This window comes from Carassius gibelio, chromosome B19, assembly GCF_023724105.1.
Source record: "Carassius gibelio isolate Cgi1373 ecotype wild population from Czech Republic chromosome B19, carGib1.2-hapl.c, whole genome shotgun sequence".
Taxonomy (NCBI): domain Eukaryota; kingdom Metazoa; phylum Chordata; class Actinopteri; order Cypriniformes; family Cyprinidae; genus Carassius; species Carassius gibelio.
Genome location: NC_068414.1, coordinates 4,137,393 through 4,154,638, shown reverse-complemented (window position 1 = coordinate 4,154,638; position 17,246 = coordinate 4,137,393). Strand labels below are relative to the sequence as shown.

General features: G+C 48.1%; 9 non-coding genes across 9 annotated transcripts; all 9 read left to right on the top strand.

The window, feature by feature from the left end:
• Positions 1 to 343: 343 nt before the first annotated feature.
• LOC127980972 (U5 spliceosomal RNA) lies at positions 344 to 458 on the top strand. Its single transcript, XR_008159968.1, has one exon. It is a non-coding gene; the product is annotated as a U5 spliceosomal RNA (small nuclear RNA).
• A 1,928-nt stretch (positions 459 to 2,386) lies between these two features.
• LOC127981020 (U5 spliceosomal RNA) lies at positions 2,387 to 2,501 on the top strand. The gene has a single exon (XR_008160014.1). It is a non-coding gene; the product is annotated as a U5 spliceosomal RNA (small nuclear RNA).
• A 1,928-nt stretch (positions 2,502 to 4,429) lies between these two features.
• LOC127980357 (U5 spliceosomal RNA) lies at positions 4,430 to 4,544 on the top strand. The gene has a single exon (XR_008159385.1). It is a non-coding gene; the product is annotated as a U5 spliceosomal RNA (small nuclear RNA).
• Positions 4,545 to 6,475: 1,931 nt separating this feature from the next.
• LOC127980355 (U5 spliceosomal RNA) lies at positions 6,476 to 6,590 on the top strand. The gene has a single exon (XR_008159384.1). It is a non-coding gene; the product is annotated as a U5 spliceosomal RNA (small nuclear RNA).
• A 1,382-nt stretch (positions 6,591 to 7,972) lies between these two features.
• LOC127980354 (U5 spliceosomal RNA) lies at positions 7,973 to 8,087 on the top strand. The gene has a single exon (XR_008159383.1). It is a non-coding gene; the product is annotated as a U5 spliceosomal RNA (small nuclear RNA).
• A 1,930-nt stretch (positions 8,088 to 10,017) lies between these two features.
• On the top strand, positions 10,018 to 10,132 carry LOC127980353 (U5 spliceosomal RNA). The gene has a single exon (XR_008159382.1). It is a non-coding gene; the product is annotated as a U5 spliceosomal RNA (small nuclear RNA).
• Positions 10,133 to 12,055: 1,923 nt separating this feature from the next.
• LOC127980352 (U5 spliceosomal RNA) lies at positions 12,056 to 12,170 on the top strand. The gene has a single exon (XR_008159381.1). It is a non-coding gene; the product is annotated as a U5 spliceosomal RNA (small nuclear RNA).
• Positions 12,171 to 14,098: 1,928 nt separating this feature from the next.
• LOC127980350 (U5 spliceosomal RNA) lies at positions 14,099 to 14,213 on the top strand. Its single transcript, XR_008159379.1, has one exon. It is a non-coding gene; the product is annotated as a U5 spliceosomal RNA (small nuclear RNA).
• A 1,930-nt stretch (positions 14,214 to 16,143) lies between these two features.
• LOC127980349 (U5 spliceosomal RNA) lies at positions 16,144 to 16,258 on the top strand. The gene has a single exon (XR_008159378.1). It is a non-coding gene; the product is annotated as a U5 spliceosomal RNA (small nuclear RNA).
• Positions 16,259 to 17,246: the final 988 nt, after the last annotated feature.

The window sequence follows — 17,246 nt, the reverse complement described above, 5'->3', positions numbered from 1 at the left end:
CATCTTCTCTGGATACGGACTGGATCCGGGTGACTGAAGCGGTTACAGACTGGATCTGGTGGCTACGGTGACCTCGGAATAAGGGATTTCTTTAAAATACTTTTTTTTTCATATAAGATTTTATCCAACTTTTCAGATAGAGGCATGAGAAAGAGATTGCCTTGATTGGGCTTTTGGTTATTGGTGGGCCGAGGGGACTTTTTTGAGTTTTACTCCTCCGTTTTGGAGTGGGGGGGGGGGGTGCTGACGAAACACATGTGGGCAGGCGTTGTCACCCTTGATGACCCTTGGCGAGCGTAGTAGTTTAACAGAGGCAGCGCACAGGCCCGAGCGTTTGGAGACACAGCTCGAGTTTCTCTTCATTATCGCATAAATCTTTCGCCTTTTACTAAAGATTTCCGTGGAGGGGAACTTTTGCGAGTGACCTGTATTTTGGGTGCTCTGCTCACTGCAGAGCTACATCGAAATGTCAAGAGCAGAATCAGTTTGACCGTCCGCCAGCATGCTGCGAGAGGGCTTGCCACTGGTCATCGTCTGAATGGGCACTCTCTGCGTTTGACCACTTCGTGTTTATTTAGCCGGATGGGAAGGCAGCGTTTTCTTGTACGTGACGGGATGCAAATTCTTGAAGGCTCTCTTTAGTGACGGGTCTGAACAAAGATCTCATCTGCTCCTCTAGCCCTATCGGCGACTCGTGCACTTCGAGTCTTCTTACTGACGGCGCAAGTTGCTGAATGCCTGCTGCGTTGGTGGTATAGTGGTGAGCATAGCTGCCTTCCAAGCAGTTGACCCGGGTTCGATTCCCGGCCAACGCATGTCCTTTGGCTCGGGCTGACGTCGAAGCAGAACTCCCTCTGTGACCTGTGCCTCCACCCAAAACTTTTGGATGGAATAATATCGGATGGACCCATCATTAGCTGAAGTCGCATAACACTTGCAACACTACCCGTAGCAGGGGTCATTGTTTGGACTCTTTTTTTTTTTTTTTTTTTTCAAATTGCGCTTTAAACAAAAAGTATTGTGTCAATGCAACTGAACAACATTAATTAGGAACACAGTGCGTCAATAAAGCTGCTGACTTCCACCTGCGTTGGTGGTATAGTGGTGAGCATAGCTGCCTTCCAAGCAGTTGACCCGGGTTCGATTCCCGGCCAACGCATGTCCTTTGGCTCGGGCTGACGTCGAAGCAGAATTCCTTCTGTGACCTGCGACTCCAACCAAAAATTTTGGATGGATCGTTCGGAAGACGAAAAGAACCAGCTCTCCCCGTCGGGGAATCGAACCCCGGTCTTCCGCGTGACAGGCGGAGATACTGTCCACTATACTAACGAGGAGCCGTGCATGCTGCCGTTTCTCCCCCAACCGACGGCACTGCACTGACATAACTAAACAATGCATGGCTTCTTCTGACGCAGACCCAGCCCTAGCACCGTAAAATTTCTGATGGACCCATCATTAGCTGAAGTCGCATAACACTTGGAACACTACCCGTAGCAGGGGTCATTGTTTGGACTCTTTTTTTTTTTTTTTTTTTTTTAAATTGCGCTTTAAACAAAAAGTATTGCGTCAATGCAACTGAACAACATTAATTAGGAACACAGTGCGTCAAAAAGCAAAATGACAGTTAAAGGCATTTCGTTATTGAACTCTTTGATGACATCATTCAGCTAAGTTCAGTTTTAAATAGTATCTGTGCAATAATTTGCAATCAAGTCAACGATATCTCTGTACATGAAGTGTCCCAAGCTCCGCCTGCCAGAGGCGACAGAGGCAAGAAACCAAAACTCGATCGGTGAAAAGATGGAGAAAAAACCCGGTGAGAAACCAGGCTCAGTCGGGGAGACAGTTCTCCCCTTGTCAGACGAAACCAGTAGATCAGCTCCAGGCTGCAGGAATGTCAGACTGTGCAGAAGAATCATCTGTTTCCTGTGGTCTTGTCCAGGTGGTCTTTACAGGGGATTTGTATCTGCGGCTCATCTAGTTGTCACGGTCTCCGCTGTGTTTCTGGGCCATAGAGGTCCTTTCTAGGTGTTGATCCACCATCTTCTCTGGATACGGACTGGATCCGGGTGACTGAAGCGGTTACAGACTGGATCTGGTGGCTACGGTGACCTCGGAATAAGGGATTTCTTTAAAATACTTTTTTTTTCATATAAGATTTTATCCAACTTTTCAGATAGAGGCATGAGAAAGAGATTGCCTTGATTGGGCTTTTGGTTATTGGTGGGCCGAGGGGACTTTTTTGAGTTTTACTCCTCCGTTTTGGAGTGGGGGGGGGGGGGGGTGCTGACGAAACACATGTGGGCAGGCGTTGTCACCCTTGATGACCCTTGGCGAGCGTAGTAGTTTAACAGAGGCAGCGCACAGGCCCGAGCGTTTGGAGACACAGCTCGAGTTTCTCTTCATTGTCGCATAAATCTTTCGCCTTTTACTAAAGATTTCCGTGGAGGGGAACTTTTGCGAGTGACCTGTATTTTGGGTGCTCTGCTCACTGCAGAGCTACATCGAAATGTCAAGAGCAGAATCAGTTTGACCGTCCGCCAGCATGCTGCGAGAGGGCTTGCCACTGGTCATCGTCTGAATGGGCACTCTCTGCGTTTGACCACTTCGTGTTTATTTAGCCGGATGGGAAGGCAGCGTTTTCTTGTACGTGACGGGATGCAAATTCTTGAAGGCTCTCTTTAGTGACGGGTCTGAACAAAGATCTCATCTGCTCCTCTAGCCCTATCGGCGACTCGTGCACTTCGAGTCTTCTTACTGACGGCGCAAGTTGCTGAATGCCTGCTGCGTTGGTGGTATAGTGGTGAGCATAGCTGCCTTCCAAGCAGTTGACCCGGGTTCGATTCCCGGCCAACGCATGTCCTTTGGCTCGGGCTGACGTCGAAGCAGAACTCCCTCTGTGACCTGTGCCTCCACCCAAAACTTTTGGATGGAATAATATCGGATGGACCCATCATTAGCTGAAGTCGCATAACACTTGCAACACTACCCGTAGCAGGGGTCATTGTTTGGACTCTTTTTTTTTTTTTTTTTTTTTAAATTGCGCTTTAAACAAAAAGTATTGTGTCAATGCAACTGAACAACATTAATTAGGAACACAGTGCGTCAATAAAGCTGCTGACTTCCACCTGCGTTGGTGGTATAGTGGTGAGCATAGCTGCCTTCCAAGCAGTTGACCCGGGTTCGATTCCCGGCCAACGCATGTCCTTTGGCTCGGGCTGACGTCGAAGCAGAACTCCTTCTGTGACCTGCGACTCCAACCAAAAATTTTGGATGGATCGTTCGGAAGACGAAAAGAACCAGCTCTCCCCGTCGGGGAATCGAACCCCGGTCTTCCGCGTGACAGGCGGAGATACTGTCCACTATACTAACGAGGAGCCGTGCATGCTGCCGTTTCTCCCCCAACCGACGGCACTGCACTGACATAACTAAACAATGCATGGCTTCTTCTGACGCAGACCCAGCCCTAGCACCGTAAAATTTCTGATGGACCCATCATTAGCTGAAGTCGCATAACACTTGGAACACTACCCGTAGCAGGGGTCATTGTTTGGACTCTTTTTTTTTTTTTTTTTTTTTAAATTGCGCTTTAAACAAAAAGTATTGCGTCAATGCAACTGAACAACATTAATTAGGAACACAGTGCGTCAAAAAGCAAAATGACAGTTAAAGGCATTTCGTTATTGAACTCTTTGATGACATCATTCAGCTAAGTTCAGTTTTAAATAGTATCTGTGCAATAATTTGCAATCAAGTCAACGATATCTCTGTACATGAAGTGTCCCAAGCTCCGCCTGCCAGAGGCGACAGAGGCAAGAAACCAAAACTCGATCGGTGAAAAGATGGAGAAAAAACCCGGTGAGAAACCAGGCTCAGTCGGGGAGACAGTTCTCCCCTTGTCAGACGAAACCAGTAGATCAGCTCCAGGCTGCAGGAATGTCAGACTGTGCAGAAGAATCATCTGTTTCCTGTGGTCTTGTCCAGGTGGTCTTTACAGGGGATTTGTATCTGCGGCTCATCTAGTTGTCACGGTCTCCGCTGTGTTTCTGGGCCATAGAGGTCCTTTCTAGGTGTTGATCCACCATCTTCTCTGGATACGGACTGGATCCGGGTGACTGAAGCGGTTACAGACTGGATCTGGTGGCTACGGTGACCTCGGAATAAGGGATTTCTTTAAAATACTTTTTTTTCATATAAGATTTTATCCAACTTTTCAGATAGAGGCATGAGAAAGAGATTGCCTTGATTGGGCTTTTGGTTATTGGTGGGCCGAGGGGACTTTTTTGAGTTTTACTCCTCCGTTTTGGAGTGGGGGGGGGGGGGGGGTGCTGACGAAACACATGTGGGCAGGCGTTGTCACCCTTGATGACCCTTGGCGAGCGTAGTAGTTTAACAGAGGCAGCGCACAGGCCCGAGCGTTTGGAGACACAGCTCGAGTTTCTCTTCATTGTCGCATAAATCTTTCGCCTTTTACTAAAGATTTCCGTGGAGGGGAACTTTTGCGAGTGACCTGTATTTTTGGGTGCTCTGCTCACTGCAGAGCTACATCGAAATGTCAAGAGCAGAATCAGTTTGACCGTCCGCCAGCATGCTGCGAGAGGGCTTGCCACTGGTCATCGTCTGAATGGGCACTCTCTGCGTTTGACCACTTCGTGTTTATTTAGCCGGATGGGAAGGCAGCGTTTTCTTGTACGTGACGGGATGCAAATTCTTGAAGGCTCTCTTTAGTGACGGGTCTGAACAAAGATCTCATCTGCTCCTCTAGCCCTATCGGCGACTCGTGCACTTCGAGTCTTCTTACTGACGGCGCAAGTTGCTGAATGCCTGCTGCGTTGGTGGTATAGTGGTGAGCATAGCTGCCTTCCAAGCAGTTGACCCGGGTTCGATTCCCGGCCAACGCATGTCCTTTGGCTCGGGCTGACGTCGAAGCAGAACTCCCTCTGTGACCTGTGCCTCCACCCAAAACTTTTGGATGGAATAATATCGGATGGACCCATCATTAGCTGAAGTCGCATAACACTTGCAACACTACCCGTAGCAGGGGTCATTGTTTGGACTCTTTTTTTTTTTTTTTTTTTTTAAATTGCGCTTTAAACAAAAAGTATTGTGTCAATGCAACTGAACAACATTAATTAGGAACACAGTGCGTCAATAAAGCTGCTGACTTCCACCTGCGTTGGTGGTATAGTGGTGAGCATAGCTGCCTTCCAAGCAGTTGACCCGGGTTCGATTCCCGGCCAACGCATGTCCTTTGGCTCGGGCTGACGTCGAAGCAGAACTCCTTCTGTGACCTGCTACTCCAACCAAAAATTTTGGATGGATCGTTCGGAAGACGAAAAGAACCAGCTCTCCCCGTCGGGGAATCGAACCCCGGTCTTCCGCGTGACAGGCGGAGATACTGTCCACTATACTAACGAGGAGCCGTGCATGCTGCCGTTTCTCCCCCAACCGACGGCACTGCACTGACATAACTAAACAATGCATGGCTTCTTCTGACGCAGACCCAGCCCTAGCACCGTAAAATTTCTGATGGACCCATCATTAGCTGAAGTCGCATAACACTTGGAACACTACCCGTAGCAGGGGTCATTGTTTGGACTCTTTTTTTTTTTTTTTTTTTTTTAAATTGCGCTTTAAACAAAAAGTATTGCGTCAATGCAACTGAACAACATTAATTAGGAACACAGTGCGTCAAAAAGCAAAATGACAGTTAAAGGCATTTCGTTATTGAACTCTTTGATGACATCATTCAGCTAAGTTCAGTTTTAAATAGTATCTGTGCAATAATTTGCAATCAAGTCAACGATATCTCTGTACATGAAGTGTCCCAAGCTCCGCCTGCCAGAGGCGACAGAGGCAAGAAACCAAAACTCGATCGGTGAAAAGATGGAGAAAAAACCCGGTGAGAAACCAGGCTCAGTCGGGGAGACAGTTCTCCCCTTGTCAGACGAAACCAGTAGATCAGCTCCAGGCTGCAGGAATGTCAGACTGTGCAGAAGAATCATCTGTTTCCTGTGGTCTTGTCCAGGTGGTCTTTACAGGGGATTTGTATCTGCGGCTCATCTAGTTGTCACGGTCTCCGCTGTGTTTCTGGGCCATAGAGGTCCTTTCTAGGTGTTGATCCACCATCTTCTCTGGATACGGACTGGATCCGGGTGACTGAAGCGGTTACAGACTGGATCTGGTGGCTACGGTGACCTCGGAATAAGGGATTTCTTTAAAATACTTTTTTTTTCATATAAGATTTTATCCAACTTTTCAGATAGAGGCATGAGAAAGAGATTGCCTTGATTGGGCTTTTGGTTATTGGTGGGCCGAGGGGACTTTTTTGAGTTTTACTCCTCCGTTTTGGAGTGGGGGGGGGGGGGGGGGTGCTGACGAAACACATGTGGGCAGGCGTTGTCACCCTTGATGACCCTTGGCGAGCGTAGTAGTTTAACAGAGGCAGCGCACAGGCCCGAGCGTTTGGAGACACAGCTCGAGTTTCTCTTCATTGTCGCATAAATCTTTCGCCTTTTACTAAAGATTTCCGTGGAGGGGAACTTTTGCGAGTGACCTGTATTTTTGGGTGCTCTGCTCACTGCAGAGCTACATCGAAATGTCAAGAGCAGAATCAGTTTGACCGTCCGCCAGCATGCTGCGAGAGGGCTTGCCACTGGTCATCGTCTGAATGGGCACTCTCTGCGTTTGACCACTTCGTGTTTATTTAGCCGGATGGGAAGGCAGCGTTTTCTTGTACGTGACGGGATGCAAATTCTTGAAGGCTCTCTTTAGTGACGGGTCTGAACAAAGATCTCATCTGCTCCTCTAGCCCTATCGGCGACTCGTGCACTTCGAGTCTTCTTACTGACGGCGCAAGTTGCTGAATGCCTGCTGCGTTGGTGGTATAGTGGTGAGCATAGCTGCCTTCCAAGCAGTTTACCCGGGTTCGATTCCCGGCCAACGCATGTCCTTTGGCTCGGGCTGACGTCGAAGCAGAACTCCCTCTGTGACCTGTGCCTCCACCCAAAACTTTTGGATGGAATAATATCGGATGGACCCATCATTAGCTGAAGTCGCATAACACTTGCAACACTACCCGTAGCAGGGGTCATTGTTTGGACTCTTTTTTTTTTTTTTTTTTTTTAAATTGCGCTTTAAACAAAAAGTATTGTGTCAATGCAACTGAACAACATTAATTAGGAACACAGTGCGTCAAAAAGCAAAATGACAGTTAAAGGCATTTCGTTATTGAACTCTTTGATGACATCATTCAGCTAAGTTCAGTTTTAAATAGTATCTGTGCAATAATTTGCAATCAAGTCAACGATATCTCTGTACATGAAGTGTCCCAAGCTCCGCCTGCCAGAGGCGACAGAGGCAAGAAACCAAAACTCGATCGGTGAAAAGATGGAGAAAAAACCCGGTGAGAAACCAGGCTCAGTCGGGGAGACAGTTCTCCCCTTGTCAGACGAAACCAGTAGATCAGCTCCAGGCTGCAGGAATGTCAGACTGTGCAGAAGAATCATCTGTTTCCTGTGGTCTTGTCCAGGTGGTCTTTACAGGGGATTTGTATCTGCGGCTCATCTAGTTGTCACGGTCTCCGCTGTGTTTCTGGGCCATAGAGGTCCTTTCTAGGTGTTGATCCACCATCTTCTCTGGATACGGACTGGATCCGGGTGACTGAAGCGGTTACAGACTGGATCTGGTGGCTACGGTGACCTCGGAATAAGGGATTTCTTTAAAATACTTTTTTTTTCATATAAGATTTTATCCAACTTTTCAGATAGAGGCATGAGAAAGAGATTGCCTTGATTGGGCTTTTGGTTATTGGTGGGCCGAGGGGACTTTTTTGAGTTTTACTCCTCCGTTTTGGAGTGGGGGTGGGGGTGCTGACGAAACACATGTGGGCAGGCGTTGTCACCCTTGATGACCCTTGGCGAGCGTAGTAGTTTAACAGAGGCAGCGCACAGGCCCGAGCGTTTGGAGACACAGCTCGAGTTTCTCTTCATTGTCGCATAAATCTTTCGCCTTTTACTAAAGATTTCCGTGGAGGGGAACTTTTGCGAGTGACCTGTATTTTTGGGTGCTCTGCTCACTGCAGAGCTACATCGAAATGTCAAGAGCAGAATCAGTTTGACCGTCCGCCAGCATGCTGCGAGAGGGCTTGCCACTGGTCATCGTCTGAATGGGCACTCTCTGCGTTTGACCACTTCGTGTTTATTTAGCCGGATGGGAAGGCAGCGTTTTCTTGTACGTGACGGGATGCAAATTCTTGAAGGCTCTCTTTAGTGACGGGTCTGAACAAAGATCTCATCTGCTCCTCTAGCCCTATCGGCGACTCGTGCACTTCGAGTCTTCTTACTGACGGCGCAAGTTGCTGAATGCCTGCTGCGTTGGTGGTATAGTGGTGAGCATAGCTGCCTTCCAAGCAGTTGACCCGGGTTCGATTCCCGGCCAACGCATGTCCTTTGGCTCGGGCTGACGTCGAAGCAGAACTCCCTCTGTGACCTGTGCCTCCACCCAAAACTTTTGGATGGAATAATATCGGATGGACCCATCATTAGCTGAAGTCGCATAACACTTGCAACACTACCCGTAGCAGGGGTCATTGTTTGGACTCTTTTTTTTTTTTTTTTTTTTTAAATTGCGCTTTAAACAAAAAGTATTGTGTCAATGCAACTGAACAACATTAATTAGGAACACAGTGCGTCAATAAAGCTGCTGACTTCCACCTGCGTTGGTGGTATAGTGGTGAGCATAGCTGCCTTCCAAGCAGTTGACCCGGGTTCGATTCCCGGCCAACGCATGTCCTTTGGCTCGGGCTGACGTCGAAGCAGAACTCCTTCTGTGACCTGCGACTCCAACCAAAAATTTTGGATGGATCGTTCGGAAGACGAAAAGAACCAGCTCTCCCCGTCGGGGAATCGAACCCCGGTCTTCCGCGTGACAGGCGGAGATACTGTCCACTATACTAACGAGGAGCCGTGCATGCTGCCGTTTCTCCCCCAACCGACGGCACTGCACTGACATAACTAAACAATGCATGGCTTCTTCTGACGCAGACCCAGCCCTAGCACCGTAAAATTTCTGATGGACCCATCATTAGCTGAAGTCGCATAACACTTGGAACACTACCCGTAGCAGGGGTCATTGTTTGGACTCTTTTTTTTTTTTTTTTTTTTTTAAATTGCGCTTTAAACAAAAAGTATTGCGTCAATGCAACTGAACAACATTAATTAGGAACACAGTGCGTCAAAAAGCAAAATGACAGTTAAAGGCATTTCGTTATTGAACTCTTTGATGACATCATTCAGCTAAGTTCAGTTTTAAATAGTATCTGTGCAATAATTTGCAATCAAGTCAACGATATCTCTGTACATGAAGTGTCCCAAGCTCCGCCTGCCAGAGGCGACAGAGGCAAGAAACCAAAACTCGATCGGTGAAAAGATGGAGAAAAAACCCGGTGAGAAACCAGGCTCAGTCGGGGAGACAGTTCTCCCCTTGTCAGACGAAACCAGTAGATCAGCTCCAGGCTGCAGGAATGTCAGACTGTGCAGAAGAATCATCTGTTTCCTGTGGTCTTGTCCAGGTGGTCTTTACAGGGGATTTGTATCTGCGGCTCATCTAGTTGTCACGGTCTCCGCTGTGTTTCTGGGCCATAGAGGTCCTTTCTAGGTGTTGATCCACCATCTTCTCTGGATACGGACTGGATCCGGGTGACTGAAGCGGTTACAGACTGGATCTGGTGGCTACGGTGACCTCGGAATAAGGGATTTCTTTAAAATACTTTTTTTTTCATATAAGATTTTATCCAACTTTTCAGATAGAGGCATGAGAAAGAGATTGCCTTGATTGGGCTTTTGGTTATTGGTGGGCCGAGGGGACTTTTTTGAGTTTTACTCCTCCGTTTTGGAGTGGGGGGGGGGGGGGGGTGCTGACGAAACACATGTGGGCAGGCGTTGTCACCCTTGATGACCCTTGGCGAGCGTAGTAGTTTAACAGAGGCAGCGCACAGGCCCGAGCGTTTGGAGACACAGCTCGAGTTTCTCTTCATTGTCGCATAAATCTTTCGCCTTTTACTAAAGATTTCCGTGGAGGGGAACTTTTGCGAGTGACCTGTATTTTTGGGTGCTCTGCTCACTGCAGAGCTACATCGAAATGTCAAGAGCAGAATCAGTTTGACCGTCCGCCAGCATGCTGCGAGAGGGCTTGCCACTGGTCATCGTCTGAATGGGCACTCTCTGCGTTTGACCACTTCGTGTTTATTTAGCCGGATGGGAAGGCAGCGTTTTCTTGTACGTGACGGGATGCAAATTCTTGAAGGCTCTCTTTAGTGACGGGTCTGAACAAAGATCTCATCTGCTCCTCTAGCCCTATCGGCGACTCGTGCACTTCGAGTCTTCTTACTGACGGCGCAAGTTGCTGAATGCCTGCTGCGTTGGTGGTATAGTGGTGAGCATAGCTGCCTTCCAAGCAGTTGACCCGGGTTCGATTCCCGGCCAACGCATGTCCTTTGGCTCGGGCTGACGTCGAAGCAGAACTCCCTCTGTGACCTGTGCCTCCACCCAAAACTTTTGGATGGAATAATATCGGATGGACCCATCATTAGCTGAAGTCGCATAACACTTGCAACACTACCCGTAGCAGGGGTCATTGTTTGGACTCTTTTTTTTTTTTTTTTTTTTTAAATTGCGCTTTAAACAAAAAGTATTGTGTCAATGCAACTGAACAACATTAATTAGGAACACAGTGCGTCAATAAAGCTGCTGACTTCCACCTGCGTTGGTGGTATAGTGGTGAGCATAGCTGCCTTCCAAGCAGTTGACCCGGGTTCGATTCCCGGCCAACGCATGTCCTTTGGCTCGGGCTGACGTCGAAGCAGAACTCCTTCTGTGACCTGCGACTCCAACCAAAAATTTTGGATGGATCGTTCGGAAGACGAAAAGAACCAGCTCTCCCCGTCGGGGAATCGAACCCCGGTCTTCCGCGTGACAGGCGGAGATACTGTCCACTATACTAACGAGGAGCCGTGCATGCTGCCGTTTCTCCCCCAACCGACGGCTCTGCACTGACATAACTAAACAATGCATGGCTTCTTCTGACGCAGACCCAGCCCTAGCACCGTAAAATTTCTGATGGACCCATCATTAGCTGAAGTCGCATAACACTTGGAACACTACCCGTAGCAGGGGTCATTGTTTGGACTCTTTTTTTTTTTTTTTTTTTTAAATTGCGCTTTAAACAAAAAGTATTGCGTCAATGCAACTGAACAACATTAATTAGGAACACAGTGCGTCAAAAAGCAAAATGACAGTTAAAGGCATTTCGTTATTGAACTCTTTGATGACATCATTCAGCTAAGTTCAGTTTTAAATAGTATCTGTGCAATAATTTGCAATCAAGTCAACGATATCTCTGTACATGAAGTGTCCCAAGCTCCGCCTGCCAGAGGCGACAGAGGCAAGAAACCAAAACTCGATCGGTGAAAAGATGGAGAAAAAACCCGGTGAGAAACCAGGCTCAGTCGGGGAGACAGTTCTCCCCTTGTCAGACGAAACCAGTAGATCAGCTCCAGGCTGCAGGAATGTCAGACTGTGCAGAAGAATCATCTGTTTCCTGTGGTCTTGTCCAGGTGGTCTTTACAGGGGATTTGTATCTGCGGCTCATCTAGTTGTCACGGTCTCCGCTGTGTTTCTGGGCCATAGAGGTCCTTTCTAGGTGTTGATCCACCATCTTCTCTGGATACGGACTGGATCCGGGTGACTGAAGCGGTTACAGACTGGATCTGGTGGCTACGGTGACCTCGGAATAAGGGATTTCTTTAAAATACTTTTTTTTTCATATAAGATTTTATCCAACTTTTCAGATAGAGGCATGAGAAAGAGATTGCCTTGATTGGGCTTTTGGTTATTGGTGGGCCGAGGGGACTTTTTTGAGTTTTACTCCTCCGTTTTGGAGTGGGGGGGGGGGTGCTGACGAAACACATGTGGGCAGGCGTTGTCACCCTTGATGACCCTTGGCGAGCGTAGTAGTTTAACAGAGGCAGCGCACAGGCCCGAGCGTTTGGAGACACAGCTCGAGTTTCTCTTCATTGTCGCATAAATCTTTCGCCTTTTACTAAAGATTTCCGTGGAGGGGAACTTTTGCGAGTGACCTGTATTTTTGGGTGCTCTGCTCACTGCAGAGCTACATCGAAATGTCAAGAGCAGAATCAGTTTGACCGTCCGCCAGCATGCTGCGAGAGGGCTTGCCACTGGTCATCGTCTGAATGGGCACTCTCTGCGTTTGACCACTTCGTGTTTATTTAGCCGGATGGGAAGGCAGCGTTTTCTTGTACGTGACGGGATGCAAATTCTTGAAGGCTCTCTTTAGTGACGGGTCTGAACAAAGATCTCATCTGCTCCTCTAGCCCTATCGGCGACTCGTGCACTTCGAGTCTTCTTACTGACGGCGCAAGTTGCTGAATGCCTGCTGCGTTGGTGGTATAGTGGTGAGCATAGCTGCCTTCAAAGCAGTTGACCCGGGTTCGATTCCCGGCCAACGCATGTCCTTTGGCTCGGGCTGACGTCGAAGCAGAACTCCCTCTGTGACCTGTGCCTCCACCCAAAACTTTAGGATGGAATAATATCGGATGGACCCATCATTAGCTGAAGTCGCATAAGACTTGCAACACTACCCGTAGCAGGGGTCATTGTTTGGACTCTTTTTTTTTTTTTTTTTTTTTAAATTGCGCTTTAAACAAAAAGTATTGTGTCAATGCAACTGAACAACATTAATTAGGAACACAGTGCGTCAATAAAGCTGCTGACTTCCACCTGCGTTGGTGGTATAGTGGTGAGCATAGCTGCCTTCCAAGCAGTTGACCCGGGTTCGATTCCCGGCCAACGCATGTCCTTTGGCTCGGGCTGACGTCGAAGCAGAACTCCTTCTGTGACCTGCGACTCCAACCAAAAATTTTGGATGGATCGTTCGGAAGACGAAAAGAAGCAGCTCTCCCCGTCGGGGAATCGAACCCCGGTCTTCCGCGTGACAGGCGGAGATACTGTCCACTATACTAACGAGGAGCCGTGCATGCTGCCGTTTCTCCCCCAACCGACGGCACTGCACTGACATAACTAAACAATGCATGGCTTCTTCTGACGCAGACCCAGCCCTAGCACCGTAAAATTTCTGATGGACCCATCATTAGCTGAAGTCGCATAACACTTGGAACACTACCCGTAGCAGGGGTCATTGTTTGGACTCTTTTTTTTTTTTTTTTTTTTTTAAATTGCGCTTTAAACAAAAAGTATTGCGTCAATGCAACTGAACAACATTAATTAGGAACACAGTGCGTCAAAAAGCAAAATGACAGTTAAAGGCATTTCGTTATTGAACTCTTTGATGACATCATTCAGCTAAGTTCAGTTTTAAATAGTATCTGTGCAATAATTTGCAATCAAGTCAACGATATCTCTGTACATGAAGTGTCCCAAGCTCCGCCTGCCAGAGGCGACAGAGGCAAGAAACCAAAACTCGATCGGTGAAAAGATGGAGAAAAAACCCGGTGAGAAACCAGGCTCAGTCGGGGAGACAGTTCTCCCCTTGTCAGACGAAACCAGTAGATCAGCTCCAGGCTGCAGGAATGTCAGACTGTGCAGAAGAATCATCTGTTTCCTGTGGTCTTGTCCAGGTGGTCTTTACAGGGGATTTGTATCTGCGGCTCATCTAGTTGTCACGGTCTCCGCTGTGTTTCTGGGCCATAGAGGTCCTTTCTAGGTGTTGATCCACCATCTTCTCTGGATACGGACTGGATCCGGGTGACTGAAGCGGTTACAGACTGGATCTGGTGGCTACGGTGACCTCGGAATAATGGATTTCTTTAAAATACTTTTTTTTTCATATAAGATTTTATCCAACTTTTCAGATAGAGGCATGAGAAAGAGATTGCCTTGATTGGGCTTTTGGTTATTGGTGGGCCGAGGGGACTTTTTTGAGTTTTACTCCTCCGTTTTGGAGTGGGGGGGGGGGGGGTGCTGACGAAACACATGTGGGCAGGCGTTGTCACCCTTGATGACCCTTGGCGAGCGTAGTAGTTTAACAGAGGCAGCGCACAGGCCCGAGCGTTTGGAGACACAGCTCGAGTTTCTCTTCATTGTCGCATAAATCTTTCGCCTTTTACTAAAGATTTCCGTGGAGGGGAACTTTTGCGAGTGACCTGTATTTTTGGGTGCTCTGCTCACTGCAGAGCTACATCGAAATGTCAAGAGCAGAATCAGTTTGACCGTCCGCCAGCATGCTGCGAGAGGGCTTGCCACTGGTCATCGTCTGAATGGGCACTCTCTGCGTTTGACCACTTCGTGTTTATTTAGCCGGATGGGAAGGCAGCGTTTTCTTGTACGTGACGGGATGCAAATTCTTGAAGGCTCTCTTTAGTGACGGGTCTGAACAAAGATCTCATCTGCTCCTCTAGCCCTATCGGCGACTCGTGCACTTCGAGTCTTCTTACTGACGGCGCAAGTTGCTGAATGCCTGCTGCGTTGGTGGTATAGTGGTGAGCATAGCTGCCTTCCAAGCAGTTGACCCGGGTTCGATTCCCGGCCAACGCATGTCCTTTGGCTCGGGCTGACGTCGAAGCAGAACTCCCTCTGTGACCTGTGCCTCCACCCAAAACTTTTGGATGGAATAATATCGGATGGACCCATCATTAGCTGAAGTCGCATAACACTTGCAACACTACCCGTAGCAGGGGTCATTGTTTGGACTCTTTTTTTTTTTTTTTTTTTTTAAATTGCGCTTTAAACAAAAAGTATTGTGTCAATGCAACTGAACAACATTAATTAGGAACACAGTGCGTCAATAAAGCTGCTGACTTCCACCTGCGTTGGTGGTATAGTGGTGAGCATAGCTGCCTTCCAAGCAGTTGACCCGGGTTCGATTCCCGGCCAACGCATGTCCTTTGGCTCGGGCTGACGTCGAAGCAGAACTCCTTCTGTGACCTGCTACTCCAACCAAAAATTTTGGATGGATCGTTCGGAAGACGAAAAGAACCAGCTCTCCCCGTCGGGGAATCGAACCCCGGTCTTCCGCGTGACAGGCGGAGATACTGTCCACTATACTAACGAGGAGCCGTGCATGCTGCCGTTTCTCCCCCAACCGACGGCACTGCACTGACATAACTAAACAATGCATGGCTTCTTCTGACGCAGACCCAGCCCTAGCACCGTAAAATTTCTGATGGACCCATCATTAGCTGAAGTCGCATAACACTTGGAACACTACCCGTAGCAGGGGTCATTGTTTGGACTCTTTTTTTTTTTTTTTTTTTTTTAAATTGCGCTTTAAACAAAAAGTATTGCGTCAATGCAACTGAACAACATTAATTAGGAACACAGTGCGTCAAAAAGCAAAATGACAGTTAAAGGCATTTCGTTATTGAACTCTTTGATGACATCATTCAGCTAAGTTCAGTTTTAAATAGTATCTGTGCAATAATTTGCAATCAAGTCAACGATATCTCTGTACATGAAGTGTCCCAAGCTCCGCCTGCCAGAGGCGACAGAGGCAAGAAACCAAAACTCGATCGGTGAAAAGATGGAGAAAAAACCCGGTGAGAAACCAGGCTCAGTCGGGGAGACAGTTCTCCCCTTGTCAGACGAAACCAGTAGATCAGCTCCAGGCTGCAGGAATGTCAGACTGTGCAGAAGAATCATCTGTTTCCTGTGGTCTTGTCCAGGTGGTCTTTACAGGGGATTTGTATCTGCGGCTCATCTAGTTGTCACGGTCTCCGCTGTGTTTCTGGGCCATAGAGGTCCTTTCTAGGTGTTGATCCACCATCTTCTCTGGATACGGACTGGATCCGGGTGACTGAAGCGGTTACAGACTGGATCTGGTGGCTACGGTGACCTCGGAATAAGGGATTTCTTTAAAATACTTTTTTTTTCATATAAGATTTTATCCAACTTTTCAGATAGAGGCATGAGAAAGAGATTGCCTTGATTGGGCTTTTGGTTATTGGTGGGCCGAGGGGACTTTTTTGAGTTTTACTCCTCCGTTTTGGAGTGGGGGGGGGGGGGTTGTGCTGACGAAACACATGTGGGCAGGCGTTGTCACCCTTGATGACCCTTGGCGAGCGTAGTAGTTTAACAGAGGCAGCGCACAGGCCCGAGCGTTTGGAGACACAGCTCGAGTTTCTCTTCATTGTCGCATAAATCTTTCGCCTTTTACTAAAGATTTCCGTGGAGGGGAACTTTTGCGAGTGACCTGTATTTTTGGGTGCTCTGCTCACTGCAGAGCTACATCGAAATGTCAAGAGCAGAATCAGTTTGACCGTCCGCCAGCATGCTGCGAGAGGGCTTGCCACTGGTCATCGTCTGAATGGGCACTCTCTGCGTTTGACCACTTCGTGTTTATTTAGCCGGATGGGAAGGCAGCGTTTTCTTGTACGTGACGGGATGCAAATTCTTGAAGGCTCTCTTTAGTGACGGGTCTGAACAAAGATCTCATCTGCTCCTCTAGCCCTATCGGCGACTCGTGCACTTCGAGTCTTCTTACTGACGGCGCAAGTTGCTGAATGCCTGCTGCGTTGGTGGTATAGTGGTGAGCATAGCTGCCTTCCAAGCAGTTGACCCGGGTTCGATTCCCGGCCAACGCATGTCCTTTGGCTCGGGCTGACGTCGAAGCAGAACTCCCTCTGTGACCTGTGCCTCCACCCAAAACTTTTGGATGGAATAATATCGGATGGACCCATCATTAGCTGAAGTCGCATAAGACTTGCAACACTACCCGTAGCAGGGGTCATTGTTTGGACTCTTTTTTTTTTTTTTTTTTTTTAAATTGCGCTTTAAACAAAAAGTATTGTGTCAATGCAACTGAACAACATTAATTAGGAACACAGTGCGTCAATAAAGCTGCTGACTTCCACCTGCGTTGGTGGTATAGTGGTGAGCATAGCTGCCTTCCAAGCAGTTGACCCGGGTTCGATTCCCGGCCAACGCATGTCCTTTGGCTCGGGCTGACGTCGAAGCAGAACTCCTTCTGTGACCTGCGACTCCAACCAAAAATTTTGGATGGATCGTTCGGAAGACGAAAAGAACCAGCTCTCCCCGTCGGGGAATCGAACCCCGGTCTTCCGCGTGACAGGCGGAGATACTGTCCACTATACTAACGAGGAGCCGTGCATGCTGCCGTTTCTCCCCCAACCGACGGCACTGCACTGACATAACTAAACAATGCATGGCTTCTTCTGACGCAGACCCAGCCCTAGCACCGTAAAATTTCTGATG